The following is a 26,747-nucleotide window of genomic DNA, read 5'->3' as shown; positions in this document are numbered from 1 at the left end:
ATATTTTAATGCTATTTGAAAACCACACAGGGATATTTTGACTGAAAACATATCATTGTGTGGTCTTCTGGCATTGGATTTGCAGCACAGAAGTTTCTTACCTCTTGCCTACAAATTGGACAAGGATCTGTTATCTTGGTAAACTGACACCTTCCTGCAGTATAGCCTTGATACCCTAGGGTCTTATTGGCCTGTCAATTTCCCATCTCCAGAAAAGAGATCTGGACGTAGTTTAATTCAAAAACAATGAGCCTTGAATTAAGTTTACAAAAATTTTAGTCATTTAAAGGAAATTTGGACTGCTTTCTTCTGTCTTCAATCTTCACTTCATGTTTTTCAAGGGACCCAAAAAGTGAGAAAAATTTTACATGTTATGGTTCAGAGGATAGCAGATGAATTGAATTATGTCACTAAGGCCATATTAGTTTCCTATTGCTTCTGTAACAAATACCACCAGCTTAGTGTCTTAACATAAATGTATTATCTTCTGGAGATTAGAAGTCCAAAATGCATTACACTGGGGTGAAATCAAGGTGTTGGCAAGGCTGCAATCCTTCCGATGTCTCTAGAGGAAAATCCACCTCCTGGCCTTTTCCAACGCTAGAGGCTGCCTATAGTCATTGGCTCATGGCCTCCTATTCAAAGCCAATGATGTCATTACCCTGACCTCTGCCTCCATTGTCACAATTCCTTCCCTGACTCTCCTGCTTCATTCTTTCACTTATAAGGACCCTTGTCATTACACTGGGCCCACCTGGATAATCCACACAAAAAAAAATTCCTCATTTTAGAGTCAGCTGATTAGCCACCTCAATTCCTCCTGCAACCTTAGTTCTCCCTTGCTGTGTAACAAGCATATTTGGGGTTTCCAGGTGTCGGCAGATGGGCATCTTTGGGGGCCTTTATTCTGCCTACCATAAAGGCCAAGAGGATCATGAAAGTTTCACAGTGGTAGTTCAAAACAGAGTCTCTCAAAAACTGGGCTGTCAAGGTGGAATATGTGCTTCCTTAAGGACAGAGTGCTGCATTTACATCCCTACCTGTTCAATAAGTATATTACCAATAAATGCTAGGAACAACAAAATCATGAAATAAAGTGATTTGGCTAATATTCTTTATCTGATTCTACAGATTCTTTGGATTAAAAATGGAAGCTCTTTGGTTTTAATTTGGAAACTCTTGTCTCTGGCCTAGAAATTTGCTACAAATGATGATCATAAATAATCCTTCTCTTAGTATTTGCATTACAGTCCTCAAATGTGTGATCTCTGAAGCCTTAAATGCTACTATATGGTCAATGTCCTGGCAAATGATCCAATAAATAATATTACCACATAAAGAACAAGAAAATTTGGCAAACACAAAGGCATCAGAAATTCTATACATTAAGCACTGGTGCTTAATATATAGATTGGGATTGATCATGTCCGCAGGTTATAATCACCTGTCTCCCAGCTTAGACCAGAGAATGACCATTAAGTAGACAGAACTGAAATCAACTTTGCCCCTAAGTTAAACACTACTTGGATCATCAGGCATAAATTCTTATCTCAGAATACTGAGAACAAGCAAAGATAACTTAGCTGCTTGCTTCAGAAAGCATCTGCTCTTGGAAGATAAATGATAAACAAATAACAATTAATTACTTATTACAACTAACACCTTGTTCATCAAGTTCTTCAAGATCCTTGCTTCTCTGGGCCCACAAAACCAAAACTATTATATTATAAATACTGTCTACTCCCAACCAGTTCCCTGCCTCGAAAGACCTTAAAATCATTCAGCCATTCTCCCCAACTTCCATATTATAAGATATCACTAAGACTCTGTCAAGGTGGTATTTTCCCTTTGCTGCTGCAAGTCTAATAAATGTAGCTTTAATACACAACAGGTTTCTCCAGTCATCATTTGGGGAGTGGGGAGATGATAGAGGCCAAGTCAGAAAGCTGCCATCTCATGGTAACTTCCCTTCCCCATGGAGAAGTTACCCTCTGGTCAGAGGTCAAAGGAGCAGGCATTGTCATCACTCTTTTTTGAGAATCTTCTATCAGGTCAGCCATGAAGGCTGTGTAAGGATCCACTGGACCCTAACGCAAATCAAACCACTGTCAGTCATCCTTGACATGCCAGTACTCCAAAAAAGATCTAAAAATTATGTTCTCAAATGTGAAAAAAAGAAAATTTAGGGGGAGTTTAAGTTTGAAATATTATCATATAATATTATATCCAATGTATAGCATACCACACATATCACATCATGTAATATTACATCCCATTTATGTCTTTAAATTTATACATAAAAGTTTATATTTCAATTTCTTAATTTTGTCAGATGCCAGCATTAGGAAAGTGATGCCGATTATCATATATTTTTCTAATAAATCTAAACTGTATACAACTGATGCATAAAGATGCATCCAACTCCCCAAGAAGAGACTGTCTTTACTAAAATATCTCACTATTTTTAGTTTCTATAAAAAAGGAAATGCTTAGTTTATCTAATTATGATATTAGAGCTTTTTTAGTAGAATGGAAGAGCTTTTTTAGTAGAATCCAAGAGACTCGTTTTATCAATTTTTACTCAGAATTTGTGGGTCTATTATTATGAATCAGCTGGATATACCATGCACACACTGTCACGCTATTTTATTATACAACACATATCACAGGTTCTATCATAAGTAGTTCTAATTATGATGATTATTACTCAAGTAATCTAAAATTTAATTCCCCTAAAATGTAAAATTGGTCTAATTTATTCATTTGGGACATATCCTAACCTAGCACATAATTTGCAGGCTAAGAAAATAACACATGGTTCAAGCTCAGGGTGAACTGTTAAATGTCCATGACCACTCGAACCAATCCTTTTTATACAATTCATAATCCAACATAGTAAATTAAGTCAAATTCAGAGAAAGGATACAGAAGCAGCTCTAACGATTGATTTGTTTTCATATGAAGTTCAAAATCCCAAGGTATTATTGTTTGAATACAACATAAAACAAAAAATTTAGCTAGGAAAGCTATATTTATGAGTTGAAGCTAACAGAGCCCTAACCTCAAAAGAATATTTTAACAATTAAACTCAAGGGGCTTAACAACTTGATGCTCTCCAGCACATTGTCCTATTTTTACTATTTTGCCCCTTTGGAAACATTCTAATCCAACATCTTGACTCATATTTCAACTTGGGTTTACCCAACTGCCTCTTGATAAGTCCTTTCCTTTAGATATACCTAAAATAAATAATCTCACTTCACATTCAGATTAATTTTTTTAGCAAAGCCTATATTCAACTTATAAAGGATCTAAAGTGTAAACTGCGCTCTTCTGTAAAGTCAATCTAGGACAATCTAAGCCCAGAGTTGACTTTGATGTAGAATAAAAAGTGATGGTGGAAAAGTAAATGCACAACGTACTTTAAACACTAGAGGGAGTGAAAAAAGGAGTTTGAGGGATGGAGTGTTTTTGGTTTGCAGCAATCACAAGCAGATATTTCTTAGAACCCTAGTCAAAACTCAACAATTAAATCTGCCAATGCACGGCCAATCTTGCTATGTAACATGATGACGGTGTGTCTCAGATTACTTAACACTGGATATTCAAGCATATTTGGAAACCATGTTTTCTGTGTTGCCTTGCTGTGTGACTTTGGGCAAATCATTCAACCTCTCTGGGCCTCAACTCTCTAAGTATTAATTGAAAATAATGCAAAAAATAAAATAATCTTAAAGCTACTTATTCTAAACTTTAAATTAAATTACTAATATTCATTAATAAGGAGAAGCTGCTGAAGATTTCATGTGACTGCTAAGTTTTCAGCAGGCTAACTGCATGGGAGCTTCACCAGTATCTCTGTATCAACTTCATCAAAACTTTAAATATATATGTAACAACATTAATAAATATATGTAAAATAATAAATATTTTTCTTCTTAATGAAGATCAAAATAGATGATTAATCTTAGATTCCTGAGTTACTTTCTCAAAGAAGATTTTTCTAACACCCCACCACCTCCTCTCCACATTAGGAAAAAGCACTGCCCTTACGTCTTAAGACCAAGAGAGCCCACTCTCACGTATGTGGTTAAGCAAAGGTGCATTATAAAAAGAGTTGTGTAATTAACAGAATAGTTCTGAGAGTGAGAACTGAACTTAAATCCCTGAACTACTAAATTTAAATTTTAGTTACTAGCTCTGTGACCTTGCACTACTTAAAAAACTTTTCTTAACCCCTCTTTCCTTATATATAAAATGGAGCACATCCCTGTCTCAGGAATGTTATAAGAACTAAATATGATAATGGATTAAATCTTAAACACTAGGTTAGTAAAGGGTAGTCACTTAATACTTGGCAAAATTACAGTTTTTTATAAGTATGGTAGCCAGAAAATTAGTTAACATATTCTACAGGTTCTAAATTCTAAAGTCACATTAATGTAAAGTGGATTCTTTCTGGACTTTCCTTGAGCTTATCAGAAAGTGCCAAAAAAAAAAAAAAAAGTTTTTCATACAGCTATGTAATGGTTGCCACCTGACACAGCAATTGTAAGATGCCAGAGATCATAAAATAGCACAGATTATTAAATGTATTAAAGAGGTGCTCCAATTTTTAAAATCTTAGAATCAATGTAACAGGCATCCTTAACCATTCATGACTTCTTATGATTGAGTCTGATCCCCCTTTTTTCTGTACTTCTCTTCCACTAGCTTCTTAACTCTCCTGACTGCGCATACAACTCTCTTCAAGTGCTCTTTCTTAGTTTAATCTCACCTCCTTGAAATCTTCTCCCATCTTTCTCCCCTCAGAACACCTGTAATCCTTTATGTGTTCCTGTCATGTCGGCGTTACTACTCCCTGCCTTGCATAATGTTTATGTTTCTTTTGTTTTATCTCTTGTACTAGAGTGCCAACTTTTGAAAGCACAGAAAGTGTTTACTCATTTTTATGTCCCTCACAGGGCTTTACATGGGATAGAAACAGTACATATTGTCTAATCAAATAAATGAAACTGTAGCAGAATTACTTACATTTCACTGAATAAGTTATTTCTAAGAATTTCAAAGATAATTATGTATAGCAAAACAATGTTAACCTAAATAATTCTTATTTGAGGTAATGTAAACACAAAGTGGTTCATTTAATCAAATGAAATGAAAACTAGAAATATTCTCTACCCTACTTTTTGACCACTGAAGAAGTGGCTTAGTTCAAAAGTTCTCCAACACACCCTTTTGTTTCCTGTTATTGGATACATCATGCTTTAAAGTTCAAAAAAAAAGTGAAAAAGACAGTATTTAATGATCGTTATCATTGCAATAAGGTCCTGAACCATACTGAACAAAAATTTTTTGAAGATATCTGTAATACCATGACATCCCACAGAATGTTGTCAAAACTGTGAAGAGTTTGAGATTTTTACTGTTTACAAGTCACTCTGTTAATTGGCCATAGTTTTGTGGATGCTGACAAAAGACATGAAACCTTTGGGTCAAAAACAAAGGAAAGATTATTACTCAAAGCAATAGTGACAGCCAGAGAATGATTCTTTTTGCATTTGTTCCCAAGCCTGAATTCCCACAGGGTGATACAAAAAGGGTCAAGTGACATGTGGACACACAGTTGGTTGCAGGAAAGAAATCGCGAGTTTAGGGAACCAGATATTTATGCAGGACAGTAAGCGTATCTGCTCATTGCTCTGGAAAGAAAAGCCTTCATTTTCCAAGACTGTAAGCAAGTGCACCCTATGCTCCAGAGAGAGACAGTTTAACTGCCAAGGCAATTTGCCTACCAAACATCCTTGAAAAGATTATCTAGAAGAAAGCCACTCTGTGCCTTTGCTCAGAAGATGGTCAGAAAATGAGATGCCTATGAATAACTGTCTCCCAACAAATGTCATCATTGACTCCCATCAAAGCCGAGTTCCAGACTCCAAAGGTCACTGGTCCACCATGTATAGAATACAATCAGTTCTGCAATAATACAAAATACGCATCCTAAAAGTGCCATCTGACGTAAAACTGTGCAATAACAATAACAGAGCGGGGTGGGGGGGGCACAACAATCAAAAACTTTGTCCATGACACATTAAAAACAGTATAGGAGCCTAATAGAACCAGTAAACATATTAAATGATTAACTAAAGTATAAATACGCCAATAAATATGACAACGTGTCTTGGAAAAAACTTGACGTTTGCTTGTGGAAGTGACTGTTGAGAGTTTCAATTTTGAGTTATTGGGAAGTGGTGGAGGGGGTATCTGAAATCAGATGGAAAGTTGTAACAACAGCGGGACATGGGTATGACTCGTAATACACGTGGTGAACTGAGATAGGTGGTGAATGTTTGAGATGTGTGTGTGCGCATTTTGTGTTTGTCTCACGACTCTGAGTGCCATTCTATGCATTCGCCTAGTGTTTCTCTTCGATGAAATCAAACATAAAGAAACAGAATGTGTGATGCTCAAATTATTCCCTAATACATCCATCTCATTGGAAAATTTGGCATTTTCAAGATGAGCATGATAGCAGAACTAACTTTATGTGATAATCTATTCACAAATAATGCCTTGTTCTTATCCATTCATTAAAGCATATTTCCTGCAGCCCTCTGTTAGCTAGCATTCTTGTTAGCTTAATTTGAATCAATCTGCGTACTTGGAAGTGCATTCTTTTTATTGATTTGGGTTACCAAAAGAAAACATAACTGTGAAAATCTGGAACAACTTAGTGATTCATTCCTCGTCTTCTCATTGCAATTTTACACACACGAATAGGTGGTTTTCTTTTTAATTTGCATCTATGTGATCATTCAATGCGTATGTTTCTGAGACTCATCTTTTTCATTGTGAGATTCAATACATTGCATGAATATTTCTGTTAGGACATCATTTTCTCCAATGGCTATATAATATTCCATTCCATGCAGTTGTGAATGTAACAGCAGTTACATCAATTAACTTGTTTCTCTAAAAACATTCTTGCGGTGCTTACCTCTGAATTTTCTGTAGAACAACATTCTGGAAATAGCATTAATGGAAGAAAATCTATACAGTTTTACATTTTGACAGGTACTGGCAAGTGACCTAAAAATAAAGCACTTTCAAATTACACTATTACTCTTTTCTCCATATCTTTGCCAACACTGGAAATTATCCATCTTTAATAATTTTTGTCAGTTCGATGGTAAGTTATTTTCTGTCTGTATTTAACATAATTTAACAGTGAGAGTGAGCATTTCTTTTTTTATATATAAATTTATTTGTTTACTTAATTTATTTATTGGCTGTGTTGGGTCCTCATTGCTGCACACGGGCTTTCTCTAGTTGCTGCGAGCGGGGGCTACTCTTCAGTGTGGTGCGCGGGCTCCTCATTGTAGTGGCCTCTCTTGTTGTGGAGCACGGGCCCCAGGCGCGTGGGCTTCAATAGTTGCGGCACATGGGCTCAGTAGTTGTGGCTCACGGGCTCTAGAGCGCAGGCTCAATAGCTGCAGTGCACGGGCTTAGTTGCTCCGCGGCATGTGGAATCTTCCCAGGGCAGGGCTCAAACCAGTGTTCCCTGCATTGGCAGGCAGATTCTTTACCACTGCGCCAACTAGGAAGTCCGAGTGAGTGAGCATTTCTTATACGTGTGTTGGCTATTGCATTTCATCTCTAAATGTTTATTTATAGCCATTGCCTGCTTTTGTCATTGGATTTTTAGGTGTATGTTTTTCCAAAGTATTTATTTGTGTGAGTTCCTTATATATTATTGCTAACAATCTGTTGTCTCTGAAATTTGGTACAAATAATTCCTTCTAATATGTTTTATATTTTTAACTGTGGCATGGTTAACTGCAAAAAAAAGAAAAAAGGAAAATTTTATTCCTATAAAATATTCTGAAGTGTTTTTTTTTTCATTGTTGCCCTAATTTAGAGAAGGGTCATGGAATGAACCAGATGTCAGTAAGTAAATAAAGTAAGTGGGGTTGGACATTAAAAAAAAACAAAGAATGAATTGGGAGATTGGGATTGCCATATATACATTACTAATAAGAAAAAAATATCAAATTTTACACTTTAAATATATGCAGTTTATTGTATGTCAACTGTATCTTAATAAAAGTTCTTAAAAACAAACAAAAAAACCAAAGAAAGAACAGAAAAGAAAGAGAAACTGCAAAGCCAATAAGGTATAAAATGCCAATGAATTGTGAAAGATATCAGCCTTGCAGTGCTTTCCTCCTTGATGAATCCTGTAAAGAGCATTATGACTAATGTAAAGCTCTTTTATCTAAGGAAGAGAAAAGTTTCTAAGAGTAACACAAATCTATAAATAACACTGAGATTATTTTTACCTACTTAAAGAAAATGTAAAGGGAGATGTTATTATTAGTTTTAATTATAATAGCAATTAAATGGAAATGCTACATTTGGTGGGTACAGTAATATTGTATAAAGTAAAAAAAAAATCTATGAAAATTTCTAGCCTTATAGAATTAGTGCCAAGTCAAGATCATATTCTGTCTCCTAGGTGCCCCAACCAAAGCTCCAAAGGAGGATGGTAGAATAAAAGTGTTATAAGTCTTTGGACTCATAATAAGAAAAAAGATCAACCTAAAACAAATAATACACAGCCTGTGTCTGAAAAACATTCAAAGGAAGGCTAGAATGCAAATGTTTTCAACTTGAATTCACAACTTTAAAATATTCAAATATATTTATAACTGTTGGTGCCCCTTCTTTATGTAAGTAAAAAATACATTTTGAGAGAAATTTAATTTTTTCTCTCCAATATGATCACCTGCATTTGCAAGGTCAGTGTAAAAAAAAAACAAGAGGCCAAATTGTGACAATTCAACGATATCCGCCTTCTCAGATTAGGTGGAAAGAAATACACAACTCACGAGTGGCTGAAATATGCGAGGGTGTGATTAGAAGACGACTGTTCCTTGAGGACCTGGCAGAAATAAGATATGTATCTCTCAAGGCCATTCCAGAGATGAGAGAAATTTAGTGAACACAAACAGACACGTTGCCCACATTTCTCAGCTCGAAACATGATGTTGAGCATAGCTGGGTTCCGTTATTGCAGTTAGGCTGTAGGGCAGTGATCTGGACCTTCTTTGTTCTCCCCAGTAAGAACTGATGCATTTCAAGTCGCTAATCAGCATTGTCAGTGCATTTGCTCAGCTAATCTTCCGGCAATGCGGGATGAACAATCTGCCTATTGACTGTCTCAGCGGTCGCGAGCCCCTCCACCCTCACCCCGTGTTGATCCTCATCTAGTTTCTGCTGGCTGCTCTTTTTCCTATTTAAAAAAGAAAAAAAAAAAAAAAAAGGAGGGGTATAAAAAGCTGGCCATTCTCTTCCCCTCCCCCAAAATACAATTCTCACTCTCCTAGTGAGTTCTCTATCCCCTCCTCTCTGTGATTCCTTCTGGAATTTGAAAAATGCTGCCTAATTCTTAGCTTGTACTTGGATAATTACTGAATTTCAACCACCTTGAGCTCCCTGCTAAACGGAGAAGTGTTTCTGCTGTATTTCACATCTGTGTGTGTGTGTGTGTGTGTGTGTGTGTGGTGAGAAGAACTAATTTATAACAAACAGGGATATTTTGGTAACATCTGTCAGCACTTCATCCAGAAAATACTTGTGATTAACACTGTGTATTAGGAGATGGAGCAGGCAGTCAGGAGGATATTGACCTCTGTATTACTGTGATAAACATATGAACCTGCTGGTGGAGTCCTTTACAACACAACCCTAAGAAGGGAATAGGGGAAAATCTCTGGATTTCCTATTTTAAAACTTTTTATCATTGACCCTCCTGCAGGAATAAAATTAAAGATGAAATTTGCCAAGACTCAGCATGAATTTACTTTTACCAGAAGGTATAGGAGAAGCTGTAATATAACATCTACTTAATTATAATTTTTAAAGCTACTAGCACAACACAAAATGTTATTTCCTGAGACTACAAAATTTGACTTCACCTGTTCATGTAAAGCTGTTCACACTCAACTTCAAGCAAATGTATTTATTTGTCAGGAACAAAGTCAGAAAGGAAATAAGATAATTAACCAATATTTCTACTTAGCCTCCTCTTCTGACCTCAACCACATATAACTCCAGTCACATATAACTCAACCACATAGAACCAGTTGTATATACACACAACTACTGTGTATAACTATATATGAATCGAAAATAGAATAAAGCTGTGTCCATCCAGAAAAGCACACACCACAAAGAAGAATTTGCACTCCTTGGTCCCCAATCCCTCCCGCTTCCCCGCCCTTCTTTTCCTTTGTTTCTCTAAAGGAAATAAATACACAAAATATCACCATTGGAATGGAAAACTTTCAAATATAAACACACTTCTCCTACTAATAGCAATGTCTGAGGAGAACAGTCATGGCTTAAACATCCAAGATTTCTAGGCATAGTTGATTCTCATAGAGAAACTCAAAATCTTCAGAGATGGATTTTAGATCATCTGTACTTTTGTCCTATGGGAATTTAGACAGACTGGAGATTGCCCATGGATCTAATAAATGTATCAGAACCCCTTTATAAACAGGTTCCGTGTCTAGCACGGTTCTATGGCTACTCTAAATTTTCTGTTTAGCACAGGAAACTTGGACTCTCCTGGGGCATGTAGTAGAGTCACATAAATTTGAAGGACTCAGTGAAAGAAGCACCTGCAAGTCAACACACTGCTGATATAGTTACTACATATACTGTGCTCCCACGGAGCTTTGCTCATCTCTTTGTAACAGCACTTACTCTTATCTTGTAGTTTTTCTATAACTGAATCTGGTATATTCTCTGGCAGACTTTGATCCCTTGAAGGTCAGCTTAAAGGTAGTTTTCATTCCTCTTATCTCATCATGTGTGCAATGAGGCAAATTATAAATATATATGAAAATAAATAAAAGTTATCTGTGCATCCCAAGAATCTAGTACAATGCCTGGCATACAGACAGAAAACAATCAGCTCATCTGATTACAAGAAGTAATTTGTGAATAAATATAAAGGAAGGAAGGAGACCCAGATATTTTGATTCAAACCTCATTTGAATTCAAACCTTCTATGACCATAGTTCTATTTTTTTTAAGAAATTTATTTATTTATTTATTTATTTTATTGGCTGTGTTGGGTCTTTGTTGCTGTGCGTGGGCTTTCTTTTAGTTGCGGTGAGTGGGGGCTACTCTTCATTGTGGTGCACGGGCTCCTCATTGCCATGGCTTCTCTTGTTGCGGAGCATGGGCTCTAGGTGCATGGGCTTCAGTAGTTGCAGCACATGGGCTCAACAGTTGTGGCTCACAGGCTCTAAAGCGCAGGCTCAATAGTTGTGGCGCATGGGCTTAGTTGCTCTGCGGCATGTGGGATCTTCCTGGAGCAGGGATCGAACCCGTGTCCCCTGCACTGGCAGGTGGATTCTTAACAATTGCACCACCTAGGAAGCCCCGACCATGGTTCTCCTTGAAGCCACTACCTCTTTTCCTTCTTTTCCTGCCAAACATCTTGCAAGCAATTTCTACATTTACTGTCTCTAAGCAGAAGTGTCCAAGACAACTGAAAGTCTCAACAACTCATGTCATTCAAAGGGGAAACTGACATGGAAAACTGGTCACTAAAAAAAAGTTTTTAAATAATTTAATCACAAGGTATTGATATTTTGCTTAAAGAAATAAGCAGAATTTGAAAACCTTAAAGCCATCTACAGAAAAGTTCGCAGAAATCCTTATTGAGATATTTATTGTATTTTCTTATTTTATTCTGGCTTTCTAACAAATTCCAGTACCAGTATCTCTTCCTAATGATGATTTTTTTTTTAATGTTTTGCAATCTCTGAAAAAAATGCTTTTAAGGACTCACTGTCTAGTCCTCTTGGTACTGGATATGACTTATGTAAAAAAGTTTTCACCTTCTGAATCTTTATCAGAACTTCAAAAGTAAATTTAATCCTTTTGGACAACTCGAGCTTAAAAGACTTTATTCCAAAAAAGTGAAATAATCTGGTACTGAAGACACACAGAATCACTCCCCAGCACTGTGGGCAAGTTCTCCGGTGGGTGGGTTTGTTAAGTTTCAAATGAAAGGAACTTGAGGGACTCAATCTTATTTTCTCATTTATAGTTTTTCTTATTTTTTTATTTTATTTATTTATTTATTTATTATTTACTTATTTATCCTCATTTAATGAGGTTTTGTTGTTGTCCTTGTTTCATGAGCCTTTATTATGATAGTGTTGAGACTACCAAAGGCAATACCATCTTGCAAGGTCAATCAAGTTCTTGGTTCAGATTGGTAGACAAAATTTAAGGCAAGATCCCACTTCAACAGCATAGTGCCAGAAAAGACTACAAGTGAGATCATGGAAAAGAATGTTGTAATGATATAGAAGCTTCAGATCTACTGCCCTGTAGTTTTTGCTACCTACACTTCACAAGGTCTTCAATGTGCTGGTCTTTAGATTGTTTTTAGCATTGAATTAGCAATTGTTAAGAGTACAATAGAGCCAAATTCCCTCATTTGTTCTTTTTGAGAATAGATCAAGAGTCCACTCACGCACATATAAAATCCTATTAAGACCCAGAGGAAGGGTCCCCATAAACTTAATCTCCAAAGGCATGCCCTTTTAAATATCAAAACTCTTTCTGACTTACTTCACTCTGTATGACAGACTCTAGGTCTATCCACCTCATTACATATAGCTCCATCTCATCCCTTTTTATAGCTGAGTAATATTCCATTGTATATATATGCCACATCTTCTTTATCCATTCATTTGTTGATGGGTATTTTGGTTGCTTCCATGTCCTGGCTATTGTAAATAGTGCTGCAATAAACATTACAGTACATATTTCTTTTGGGATTATGGTTTTCTTTGGGTATATGCCCAGTAGAGAAAGACAAATATTGTATGCTAACTCACATATACGGAATCTAAAAATGGTACTGATGAACTCAGTGACAAGAACAAGGATGCAGATGCAGAGAATGGACTGGAGAACTCGAGGTTTGGCAGGGGTGGAGGATGACAGGGAAGCTGAGACGAAGCGAGAGAGTAGCACAGACATATATATACTACCAACTGTAAAATAGATAGCCAGTGGGAAGTTGTTGTATAACAAAGGGAGTCCAACTCGAGGATGGAAGATGCCTTAGAGGACTGGGACGGGGAGGGTGCAGGGGACTCGAGGGAGGGTGGGGGCGAGTTGAGGGAGGGAGGGTATACGGGGATATGTGTATAAAAACAGATGATTGAACTTGGTGTACCCCCAAAAAAATAATAAATAAATAAATTTAAAAATAAATAAATAAATAAATATCAAAACTCTAATTGGAGTGTTTTATAAATGGTTAAGAAGCTTTTAAGCGATTTCCTTTTATTATCACAGTAATTCTGCAAATGTGTGAATGGAAAGTAAACAAAAAAATAAGTATAAGCTCCCCAAACTGGAGGGGAGTGAAAACAGGACACCCACACGGAAAAGACACATCTCTCACTATGCCCCCTCAAAACCTCCAAAATCTCAAGAAATGCTATATCTAAGAGGAAAACCCAGATACAATTATAACTAGTTGAAATTATATTTTGAAAACAAGATTTAAGACTTGTATTCATGGCTAAAAAGAAAAGTTAAAACTAAATGGAAAAGAGATTTACATTTGTTTAAAGTAACTTTATAGACTCCTAGAGCAACCAAAAAGAAAGTGCCCATGAACTAAGTTAAATTGTATCACAAATGGGTTCAAAATAAAAGAACCTATCAGAGAAATGGAAAGCAGGAAAAAATTTAAGAATGCCTGAAAGTAGAGAACGAAAATATGAAAACAATGTGACAATTCAGAAGTTAATCTTGTACTAAATCACCCATGGGTTAAGAGTTGATTTATTATATTATTGTTTTAGTAAATAAAGAGAGTCATCTCTTCCCTAGCTGTGTGATCTTTGGCTAGTGACTTAACCACTCTGGACCATTTCCTCACCTGTATAATAAAGACTATCATAAGACTAACCTGAGGATAAATTGGGTTAATACATGTAATGCACTTGACCTGGTGCACTGTAAACGATTCACAAGCCTTACTACGCTTAGCCTCCTTCCACTCCTTCTCTCTGCACCTTAGTAGTATACAGTTCTTCGTTCATGTTGGCTGGAATGATCCAGTAGGAAACAGAGACACCATGCCTCCTCCCGTTGCTGTGCATCTCACAATACATAACGTCACACATTGGCAGTGTGGCCTGGTGTCCTTCAAATTGGATCACTGTCCTAGGAATGAGACCAAGGCACAATCCCATTTTCTTTCATTTTCAAAGAAGGAACTCACACAATTATGTTTCACTGGCTTCAAATGCATTTCCTTGAATTTTGAGATTTCTTTTCTTTTTTCAAAAGTATTTTATTGAATAAAACCTGACCCGTTTGTTCCCTGATTGCCAGTTTTGAAGCGGCTCAGCCAAGACAATATCATCAATGAAGGAGAGCATGTGCCAGCGGGGGGTTTCCCTTCTTTTTCTGAGGGTCTGTGATGTTGGTTTTTCAACAGCAACTGAGCTCTGAGTAAACACAAATTTTTATTTCAGAGTAAATGTTTTCACGTTTGACGGCACCTTTGTTGTCTGAGAATGTCAATTGTGTTTTGGTTCCCAAGTTGATAGAAAAAGAAAGAAATCACTTACAGAGCACATTTATTTCTCACAACAAAACGGTCCAAGGAATACATGTACACATGCAGACTCACAGAACGCAGGAAGAAGAATCAGTCAATCATGCCAGCCTTAAATGGAAAGGGCCACAGCATGCTACGTCTCTACAAAGACGGCAAAACACAAACAGAAAAAGACTTGGTCTCTGTTTCCCCAAAAACTTGGTTCAGGTTTGTGTTCCTTCTTCTGAAAAAAAGGAACTTGAAATTCAACATGAAACATGGTTGTGCTCAGATTCTGAAAATACACTTATTAGTGAAGTTGCAAAAAGATGACTTCAGAAGGAGATTTGCAAGCATGTGGGAAACAACTTCAGCCCTTCTAATTATTGATAGAGTGATCTCGCTCGTTATTTTCCATGTTAATTTAACCCCTGCTTCTACGAATCCGAGACAGAAGACACTCAGGTTCCTTCAGGCTGTATCCTTTCCATCACAAATTGTTATTCACACGTCCTTCCAAGCCTCTACAAAGCTGTCTGCAAGTTGAAGTTTTAATGAACACAGTTTAAAGAGTCACAAAATCAAGTGGAAGGTTGGCAACCATCTGTTGAATCTGTGTTCCATAGATAGACAATCCCCACCATTTAGAAACTGGAGTGGATTGTTTTGCCCTGAATGGTGTGAATTTCCTCTCCAGGCAGTCCAAAAGCACAGATAATGACCACGTTGTGCTGGAGAGGCCTGGCCTAAGCCGTTGAGACCAGAAATAAAATCATACATTGTATTCCTTCTTGAAGAGGTCAGCTTGCTTTATGCACACTATCTAATCAATTCTCAAAGCATTCCATTGAAATGAGGGAGAGGCCGGTACAATATTCACTTTACAGATGGATAACCTGGGGCTCCGAAAGGTTAAGCAGTCTGCCAAGGTCACATGGGGCCATTTCCACACAACTGCAATTACCTGGGCCACGCAGGCAAAGAGCAACAGACACAGACCGCAGACTGCTTTCACTTAAATGAAGGCACAGTACCTGAACGACTACAGAAAAACAAGGACTAGGCCAGAATTATCCAAATAAGCTGGCCTATATGCCCAGATTCTCCAGATGATTGACAATTTTCTATTCAACGTGAAACTGGAAACAGTTGGCAAGGCAGAGAAACAGGAATGAGGTCACAGATTTGCTATTTATAGGCTATCAGCCAGTGCACTCAGCTACTTTTCAGTTAAGGTGAATATAGAATGTAATTTTCTTTTTCCATCTCCATACAGAGAAACTACTTTCAGAGAAGGAAATTATAGAATTTAATAATATTTCTTGTGACATGGTGATTTGCTTTGTGACGGTCTCAGCAGCGTTTACCACGTATTCATCAAGGCTTATTGACCATAAATAAAAATGTAGTCACATTCTTTCTTGCTCCACACATTTTTTTTAAATAAAGCAATAAAGATTCCATGGGCTTTTTTTCCCCTCACCTACAAAACATTCATTGAATTTGCAAAGTTATAACGAAACAGAACACCAGTGTGGACAAGGAAAACACAAGGTGGCCGTTTATGAGGAAAGTGTTCTAAAGCAACCTGATGGGCTTGTTTGGCTGCAAGAGTTAATTCCTGTGAAAAATACACTTCCGCACATTTCCTTTGGCTGAGCGTGGTCTGAGGCTTGTGAAGGCTTCAGACAGTGAGCAGGGCGCGGGCCGGAAGCCACCACTTCTTTTGATGTAGATTGAGGCATGACAGTAGCCCCTGCGCTAAATATCAAGTTTTCTTTCTCTTCTGCATTTCTCCCAAACAATGAAAAGAGATTCCTTTAACCCAAATATACAGATAACAGTCCTAGCGCACACCAGAAGTTGCAGATTAAAATGCCTCATGTTTTCTGGGACTCACCAACCGTAACCAAAACTAAACCAGCAAACTGAAACAGAGAGCTCTGAATGAGATTCAAGATTAAAAATAAAAGGCAATGAAACCAAGGGGAAACTGCCCATGAAGTGTCTCCAAACTTCTAATTTAGAAGGGATTGAAGGAGGATGAGGAATGAGAGGATGAGGATGAGAACCCTTTACCTTTCCTCCAGGGAAAAGGCTCTGAACCGTCTGGGAACCTTGGGTGTCCCAGCCAGCCTGGAGTTGCTGCAGCTGAGGGTGCCCAGCTCCTAGGACCCCGCAGTCAGTGCCCACATTGGCTAGATCAGGAGTTCTTGCCTCGGAGTATGGACAACAATAGCCTGGAAATCTCGCTCACATGCAGACTCCCAGGCTGCACCCAAACTAACACTGATGTGATCACTTTGAAGTTCCCAGAAATCTGCAATACAACCAGAACCTCAGATAATCCTAGGACTGCACCTGGAGGCTAAGAAATTAATAATGTCCTGTGGAGGGTGTTTCCAGAACCATTTACACACGCAGGAAGCCAGAGTATTACCTCAAACCCTGCATTTGATGGACATGACGACCTGCCTCTTTAATGGATAAGTATATGGAAAGGCCTAAGAACAAATATAGACTATATCATTTAAAGGTCTCTTTTCACCCACGAAATGAGATGAAGGTTAAATTTGTTAAAGCAGTCATAGCTGCAGCTGCCAATTTGGAATTGACAATCAGTTTTACAGGCAAGACTGGGCAAAAAAAAGATCACTCAGAGACATTTCAACCTCACCATCAACCTTTTTTACATGTAAAATCTATTTTTACAGATGCATAGCTGATTGTGTGTGCATGTGTGTTTCTTCTACTGACCAGTGTCTTCTGTGCCTTGCCCCTCCCCCACCTCACCATATGCCAGTCTTTCTTCCTGTGCCCTCACTGTTCCCTTTGTCTCATTTGACAGCCCCCCTTTGTCCTCCTTTTCCCATCATCCAGCTTTTGTCAATACAATAAAGCTTACAAAGAGGATTGCTCATTGGTGAGACTGTTGACCAATTTATGGAGAAAGGAACAAGAATCCTCAAAATAACAACTCAACACTTGTTAACATTTTAGGATTTGCAGAGCATACTCACATTGTGTCATTTGACTTCTCACAAAACAAGGCAAAAAAAAAAATAACAAACCAACAGAGGTAGTATCATTACGCCCAACAAAGACGCTGATATGGAGAGTATAAGTGATTTGTTCTAGAACACATTACTGGTAAAACTTCCAGTTTTAGTTACTCTGCTCTTTTCCCATACTGTTTGGGAGAAGTGCTTCTAGAACTACTCAGAATTTTTATATTATTGAAGCGTTCCAGTTTGAAACTCAGATTCTAAAAAAATTGATTACATAAAACCACTGGACTGTAAACAGGATTCAATTTATCCTGAGGTAATTTATCCAATGGTGTGAAGAAAAGCACTTTTTGCATTTTCCTAGAAAGGGGACAGAAAAAAAAATAGCAAAGAGCAATCATGCTGTAAATTCATGGAAGGAAGGAAGTCTTTTCATCCCCAGCACTTACCCAGCCTCTTCCATGGCTCCTGGGGGTCTTCTGAATTCAGTCCAGTGCATCTCTGAACATTTTAAAGTTGATCATTCCAATCAACAAAAGACCAATACTCAACCATCCACCCTGTCTTATTTGGAAAAATCACGAATTAGCTGAAATATACCACAGAATGATATACTGTTGAAACTCTCCTGTTAAATTAGTCAAGGTAGTTAAAGCAATAACTGAGAACCTGTTATATGTAGGCAAGCACACCAGACAAGTCATGGGAAGAATTTGAGAAGGCCAATTTTCTAACTTAGCTACTAAGCTGGATCAAATAAATTAGATAACAACTAACACTCTGCTGTACTTTAGAACTTGTAGATACAATATTTGAGGCCCAGAAGGATTCCCAATTGCACCGCTACTCTTACAGAGGGAGACAACTAATGCAAAATGAAAGAAAAAGGTAATCAACTCTCCAGTGCTGTGCAGTCCTCTAGGTGCTGTAAAACATCCTTATCATTGTTGTAAACAAATATTATAAGGTTATTTTTAAAACACCCCCTTCAAACCAATTACAAGCTATTTTGAAGTGGCTTTAGAGAAGCGCAAAAGAACTTAGTGCAGTTTTAATTTGCATCCTTTATTGCCAGCAAGCAAAACTTTGGATTTGCTAAAGATGGAATTCCAAGTAGTCTGAGAAACAGTATCTCCTTAAAAGCATGTGGCAGAATTGTTCATCAGAAGATTGTGCTTTAAAGTCAGAATTCTATCTTACATTTCTCCGAAGAGAGGCCAACATCTCACATTGTTGGGTTTTTTCCTGGTTCGAAGTACTCTCTAACCTTCTCTGAGACCAATGCTTAAGGCTGAGGCAGTCATCTCATTTGGTGGCTGGGGGCAGTAAGGATTCTGAACACTTAGCAGTACATGGATATTTCCTGCTTATGGAGGTCAAGAGAAACAGTGGCTGTAAATCTGAGAGAAAGATTTGACCCAAAGGAGAGACTTAATGACAGAGTAGTGATGTAGATACTAAATGAACTTTATATGCAGAGGATGCTAAATAAGGACCCATGGAGACATAGAGGAATGAGGCTGTGTGACATAGCCTGCCCTGGCATTCTCATCTCAAACCCCACCTGCCTGTTCTGGAAGGTGATAATACGCAGAGGTATGCCAGCTAGATTTTTTCTAAAATACAGTTACAGATAGGTCCAGATTTATTTAACCTACTCTTGTTGTACTTACATGGCTTATAAAAATGGCCATTCTACAGTGCCCTGGGGCCCCACCTCGACATGCTTCCATCAAGGACTCCTCCTTCTCTGAAGACCAGTAATACTGGTTTACAGGAATTTGGTAAGAAGCTGTCAGATAGTGAAGTCATTCCTTAGTCCCAAATTGTTTTTGTTCTTCACTTCAGTCACTCCTTCAGAGTTCCCTCACCTCCCAAGCACCCAAGACCTGATTTCTGACCCCACATTCCTGCTTCCGAGAAAAAATTAGATTGAATAAAATGAATTCCCACTAGGTAATTTATATCTTAATATATTCCTTCATGCAAGAATTTGCAGAAGGATTATACTAACTAATGGTAGGATTAAGGCATTTGCCACAGGCTGTTGACAATTTGGAAGGTTTTCCTTGGAGCTTCTCAAATACTGCTGTGTAGGTGACCAACATCATCTTCTAATAAGCCTTGAATGTGAAAGTAGGTAGAGAACTACTTAAGATTTCATATGTAACTCTACAGTGGAAAATTGTGTTAGTAAAGAGGGCAGGATGCCATCCCTTGCTCTTTTGACTACTGAAGCAAATCACTTACTATGAAATTGTTTTAGAGAAAAATAAAAATAATATCCCAGAAGTCAACAAAATGTTCAAATATAGAAAATAAATATATGATGATTCAGGTAATACAGTTCTTATACCTCAGACAATTCCTATAATTTGAACAAAAGATGATGAAATATTTGAAAGTCAAAATCAAGTATCTTTTAATTGATCCAATAAATATTTAACGCTTCACTTCATTTCATCTTGTGCACACAACAAGGGAACAGTTAGTAGACTGTGATTTGAGACAGTTGTTGAAAATTCCCTCCAGGGTGGTCATGCTATATAAACACTGCCAATACTTTGAGAGAACACTTAATGTAGTGTATCTAGGTTTTAATTGTTCTGCCCTGGCAATTCTCTGGGGATCACACATAACAAAACAGAGCAAGAACACAAAGACAAAGAGAAAAGTTGATTGTTTGTTGTGGGGCACCAAGCGTGTTTATGTGGTTTTGTATAAATGTTTGCATATAGCATAAACACACACACACACACACACACACACACGTGAGGGAGACCAGATTATGACATCTGAAATCTCTTGGTTCATTGAGAAGCCCAGAATTGGTCAGGTTAAGCTCACAGTCTTGATGAACATTCCCTGTGCTATAAGAGTCCTTCAGAAATTATGCATTTGGTCAAAGAAAAGGCCATGGACTATACCAACTTATACACATAGGTAGCAATAGTATAGGAATGCTTGGGGACAGGCAAAAGTACTGCTTTCCTTTATATATATTTGAACTGCAAGGTTTCATATTTAGCTTAAAAGCTATCTAAGGTACCCAAGATGAACAAACAAGTAACCTAAATTGAAATGGCAAATATATCCACTTCCTTAAATTAGCTTTGCAAATATATTTGATCCTCTTCTTACTATAGCATTATGAGGCTACTTTCCGTAATGAGTAAGAGAGAAAAAGAAAGAAATGAATTTACTATTATGTGATCAAATTTACAAGTATTTTCACACTGCATTTATGATGGATTTCACAAAGATATTACCATATTCTGCTAATCAACTTTTATACATTCAGAATAAATCAATGGAGAAAGTAAATAATACCAAGATAATGCTGAGAGCATATTGCAATATCAAAAATCCTTGCAGAGTGTAGAAAAAAGGATAAAAACAAAGCTGAAATTAACAATTTTGCTCATTTATGAAATATTTTTCTTAAACCTACATGTATTTATTGTTCATAAACTAAATTTTCCTTTAATAACCAGCAAATTTATATCTAATGCAAATTCGATCATTTCATGATTTGACAATTTAACAGATATATGCTGTCTTTATTAGGAAATCTTAGCACACTAAAACAAATTATTAAACAAATTTTTTAAAAGTTGGTGGAAAACTAGTAAAAAAATACCTATATTGCAACTCTGAAATTAGCTCATGTATAAGATGAAATATAGTAAAGATAGAAGATGAATGATATATATCCAGGAAAGCTTTATTTGGCACTGGAAAATGAAAGCCAAATCTAACTGAAACTTTGTAAGATGCTAAAAGGTAAAGAATAATAATAGACTCCTAAAGAAATGATTTAATGTTAATAGATGACTATCAGAAACAACTCAAACCCACCTCTCAAGTATGCTAGGAGTGTCAAGCTGGGAGGAATGAAGAGTAGGATGAAAACTAATCAGGATGTATCCTGGGACAAAATTCATCCTTATTAAGAGGGTTGGTCCCTCCAAGATGAACCAGCTGTTAAAATATCAAGTCCAAGGAGAGTAATGACTCTATGGATGGCAAGATGGTCATCCTTTGTCTTCGAGGGATATGTCTTTCTTATCTGTGTAACCCCAGTAGCTGACATGATTTCACATTGAATAAATGTGGAAGAAATGAAGAAAGAAAAGAAGGAAGGGAGAAAAGGAGGAAGAGAGGGAGAGAGGAGGTAGGAAAGAGGAAGGAGAGAGACTGAGGGAGAAACAACAAAGCAATGAAGATAGATTATGAGACACAAAAAGCATGTTTTATTGTTGTAAATGAGTTAAAATATTTAGAATCAAGGAAATTATATTCAAGTTTAAAGAAAGTTGCCCTAATTCTCAGAAAAGAGAATGATATGCATTCCAGAATTCACAAAGTAGTAAGCTTAAAGTTGATCCCCAAACATTTTCTAGAATGATTTGTTAAACAGACACCAAGTAGGTAGTCTTTTGGAAAACAGCATAGTGAACACTAGGAGCCAGCATGACTCACTAAGAAAAAGTTATATCAATCAGCCTTCATTTTATTTTTTTAATTGGGTTACTAGATTGTAAATATATAGGGATGCCATATTGGAAGCCCAAAATAGAGTGCATGCTAACTTGAGAAGATATTAGCCGTGGCATCATGACATCCTTGATTATGTGTACAATTATGTGGACTCACAGCTGCTTGATGCCTACATCAGAAAGGTGTTTATATATAGAATTTTATCAACCAAAAAGGTGGTTCCTAATATTTGTTCAAAGCCTTAGTCCACAGCCTAGTATCACTCTGTTTTAAATAGATAAGTTGGCTAAAGACAGAGAGAATGTCCTAAAGCTAAGAGAAATAGCAACAAATAAGTTTCAAAATTACCCTAATAGATGAAAATGCTAATCTTAATAATAAGATCAAAATTTAAAAGGATAAACAGCAAATCTTCCTGGTAAATTAAATTATCAATTGCACGAATATGTTGCTTGTATAAAAAGTCCCGGTAATTTTTGTTACCTGAAGACAAAGAATGAGCTAACTGATTTACGACAGTCCAAGTGGTCCATGGATAGAATGCAAGGGGCCCATGAACTTGAGGGGGAAAAAAAAATACATTATTACTTTTAGTAACCACAGACAGAAATTTAGCCTTTCCTTCGGTGTGAATGTAGGCAAAATACCACAGTAGCCTTAGCAGTACCTGTAACTCTGTTGACAAAAGTAATCACAGATATTTTCCTATCACATTAAAACTTTTGTACACATCTCAAAATGGTATCTCTGCTTCACCACTTCAAAATTAAATAACTATTGGACCCACCACTAAATCTTGTTAATAATATATTAATAAAGAGATGTATACATACAAATATATAATACTAAACCACAGATTTCTTTTCAATACTTTGATAACTGCATTTTAATATAATTTGTTGGTTTGTAACTCCATGCATTTTATTTTATGCACTTCAAAACATTATTCTGAAAAGTGGACATTTTACACCACTGACATAGGAGTCAGTGGTGCAAAAAAAGTTAGGAACCCCTTTGATAAAATCTATATATATTGCTTTAAAATGTAGGCTGCATTTATACAAATATGTGGCCAGTAGTATTTCACAGAAAATCTGCTGATTAGCTCACACACGCACTGATCATGCTTTGATCTGCATTTCAATATTAAGATATTGACAATTGGAATACATTCAAGTGTATAAAGAAACCATAACCAGGTTCATAGTGAAGAGAAACCACGACTAGGAAGACAAGTCTAGAAATTATATCATGAGGAACCTAATTCCTTTAGAAGCAATTACTAATTAGAGCAAGATTCAAGGGAGGAACCATGATATGGAGAAAAAGAATATGTGCTTTCGTTGAGACAGAACTATAAGCATCTTCTACATCCACTACTTACTGCCATGTTATCTTAGGTGGTGATTCAATATTCTGATTCTGTTTTGATGTCTATAACTTGAAGATAATGTGCACAATACAGAGTTGTGATGAGATTAGGAAAAAAATGTATTAAAAATTCTAACAGTGCCTGGCACATAATATACCCCCCAAGAGTTTTATCATGGTTGGCATGGTCTTGGCAAGGGAACCAAAATGATAAATTCATATGCCCAGATGTCTTCTACTCCAGCAGGGGCTGGAATGTAGTTTGGATGAGCCCTTCTATGCTCAAGAATATGGAAGCTGAACAGCTCTGTTTTATCTTGCTCCAGGGGACAGAGCGAGGACAAAGGGTGCAAAACAGATTTTAGCTCACGGTCATGAAGAACGGCCTAGCAATCAAAACTGTCCAACAATGGCTGCAACTGCTTCATAAAATAATGAGGACCTTGCTTCTCTTTGTGTTCACACAGACGTTGTATTCCCATGTTCTCTGGACGTGTAGGAGGAAAGCTTGCTGAGATGGGTGGGGTACCTGCCCCCAGCCTCACGGGTTACCTCCAGCTGTATGCCTCCATGTCTCTGTAGCCTCACAAACAAGGGCTAAACACGAATAATGTATCAGGCTGTCAGATTCAACAAATGTTTTTCCTCTACTTCTGAGGACCACAGTTATCCTTTAAATAAACATATCATTAATTTGAGAATAGGATTCCCAGCCTCTGGTAAAACAAACACAATATTGGACAGGGAACATTTATATCTCAAAGAGGCACAATGACAGTCATAGCTACAGGATTCCAAAATGAACTAATGTTCAATTTTGTAATAATTAATGACCACATAAAATGGCTGAAAAGGTAATAAAAATGAACATGAGTCTGCTATAATCAAGGAAATCCTTAAACAGACTACTGTTTTCTCAGGGGAATTATAGCCCTAAAGTCAGTTCCAGACAACACAAGTAAGACTGTTAATGAAAAGGCCTATCTCCAAAAATGGCTGAGTAGCAAGTTGAAAATTTCTACTTTGAATACCAGTGAAACAATCATAAACATTTTCTTACCAGATGCACTTCCCAGATTGTAAGGACACAGCGTTTTAGTGAGTAAGGAGAGGCAGAAAGAAACGGGAAAGTTGAAAAGCAATACTCGAGTTAATCAGTTGTTTTAATAAATACTCAAATACCCAAGAGATAGTTATATATAACACAGTTGACAGAAAGAACATTCTTTCTTTTCCTTCTCTCCTTTTTCCTTAGTATATTCTCTCACTTCCTCTCTCTCCTCTGGTCATTTTCTCTCCCCAAAGGGGCCCCTTCAATTGCTTACAAACTCTGATTTTCCTCATGTTTCCACACTTTAAAGTGTCTTCCCCTTCCCCCTAGTCCATCTCCATTCTGCAAAATCTAGTCTTCAAATATAAAAATAACCTTTCCCAAAGAAAAATCATGCTGAAAGAATCATGGTTATCAAGTCACTCATTTCCAAATAAGCTAACCACAATAAAAAAGAAACTTAAGCAAAATCTCATGCCATTTAGAACTAATATTTATTATTATTTGGTATTTATCCAGATTTAGGGAAAAACTATAGGAAAGAGATTTCAGTGCATATATCAGCATTGAAGGATTTTCCCCATAAAATGTTTATACACTAAATTCTGGCCTAATGCACAGCTCATGTAATATTTTACCTATGTCCTGTTCACACCAACAATAATTATTTAAATCCTTCCTATAAAGATACCACAACATATATTGTGTTGTAGCTTAGACATCTGAATACTTCATATGATTCAATGTTGTGGTGTCACCTACAAAATTTCGAAGAGGAAAAGTCACTCTCAACACAACACTACCTTGGGATGTCCAGCTAGTGGCTGAAAGTTCCCCGGAAAAGGAATTCTCTGCTGTGAAGTTCAGGCTCAGGGCCTTGACCTTTTCACATGCCCACAGTGAAGCCTCTTCTGAAATATGAACTTACAGCAGTCAAGCTCCCAGGGAATTTATATGTGTGGTTGTGTGTGTGTGTGTATGTGTATATATATATAAAAAATACATATACATATTATACATTTATTATATGTATATACATGTACATATATGTATGTGTGTATCTGTGTATATATACATTCAATCCCAATTTATGAAGATATGGTAAGAAATGTAGCTAAAGAGTCCAGCTCATTCTCTCCCTATAAAAGTTTTATGGGAGTTCAACCTAAGATGCTCTGGTGAACAGTGAATCAGAAAGACAGAAGGAGGGTCTTCCCTGGTGGTGCAGTGGTTGGGAATCCGTCTGCCAATGCAGGGGACACGGGTTCGATCCCTGCTCCAGGGGAATCGGAATCCCACATGCCGCAGAGCGACTGGGCCTATGTGCCACAACTGCTGAGCCTGTGCTCTGGAGCCCACGAGCCACAGCTGCTGAACCTGTATGCCACAACTACTGAAGCCCACATGCCTAGGGCCCGAGCTCCGCAACAAGAGAAGCCACAGAAATGGGGAGCCCGTGAACCACAATGAAAAGTGGCCCCCCACTTGCCACAACTGGAGAGAGCACGTGGACAGTGGCAAAGACCCAACACAGCCAATAAATAAATAAATAAATAAATAAATAAATAAATTTATTAAATAAAAGAGAGAGAGAAGGAGAGGGTTTTAACGGTGAAGAGAATGTCTAGTGGGACAGCTTGAGGTGTCTGCATCAAGGTTGTGTCTATCAATGGGTCCAGACAGGCCAGTTTCATCAGGTAGCTGTTCCCCTGAAGAGTGCTAGAAAGGACACTGATATTGATGGCCTTTTTCTACCTCCTCATAACTGACCAATATTCTGATTATTAAATTTTTCTTTAAATATATAAATATTTTCAAAACATGTCAAATATTGATGATCTGAAAACAATTTATATTTTTAAAGTGATTTTGCATTTCTCTGCTTGCTCTAATTTGTTAATATTAGTTATTTACTCTACAGTGAGGGGGGAGGGGAATTTCTCTTGGAAATTTGAGTATAAAAAATGTTTACCTGTTGATAACATGAAATGTAGCCACAAAATGTTTATATAATCACATCAGAAGTGATGTATTGAGAAGCTACAGCCTCTAGAGAGTGTGGCTGACTCCTGGTCCCACCATATGTCACTTGTGTGAGCATTGGTCAAATTATTTAATCTCGCAGATCCTCAGTTTGACCATCCACAAAGTGAGAATAACATCTGCC

This window comes from Hippopotamus amphibius, chromosome 6 (genome assembly GCF_030028045.1).
Source record: "Hippopotamus amphibius kiboko isolate mHipAmp2 chromosome 6, mHipAmp2.hap2, whole genome shotgun sequence".
Lineage (NCBI taxonomy): Eukaryota > Metazoa > Chordata > Mammalia > Artiodactyla > Hippopotamidae > Hippopotamus > Hippopotamus amphibius.
Note: the sequence above shows the minus strand (reverse complement) of the source record.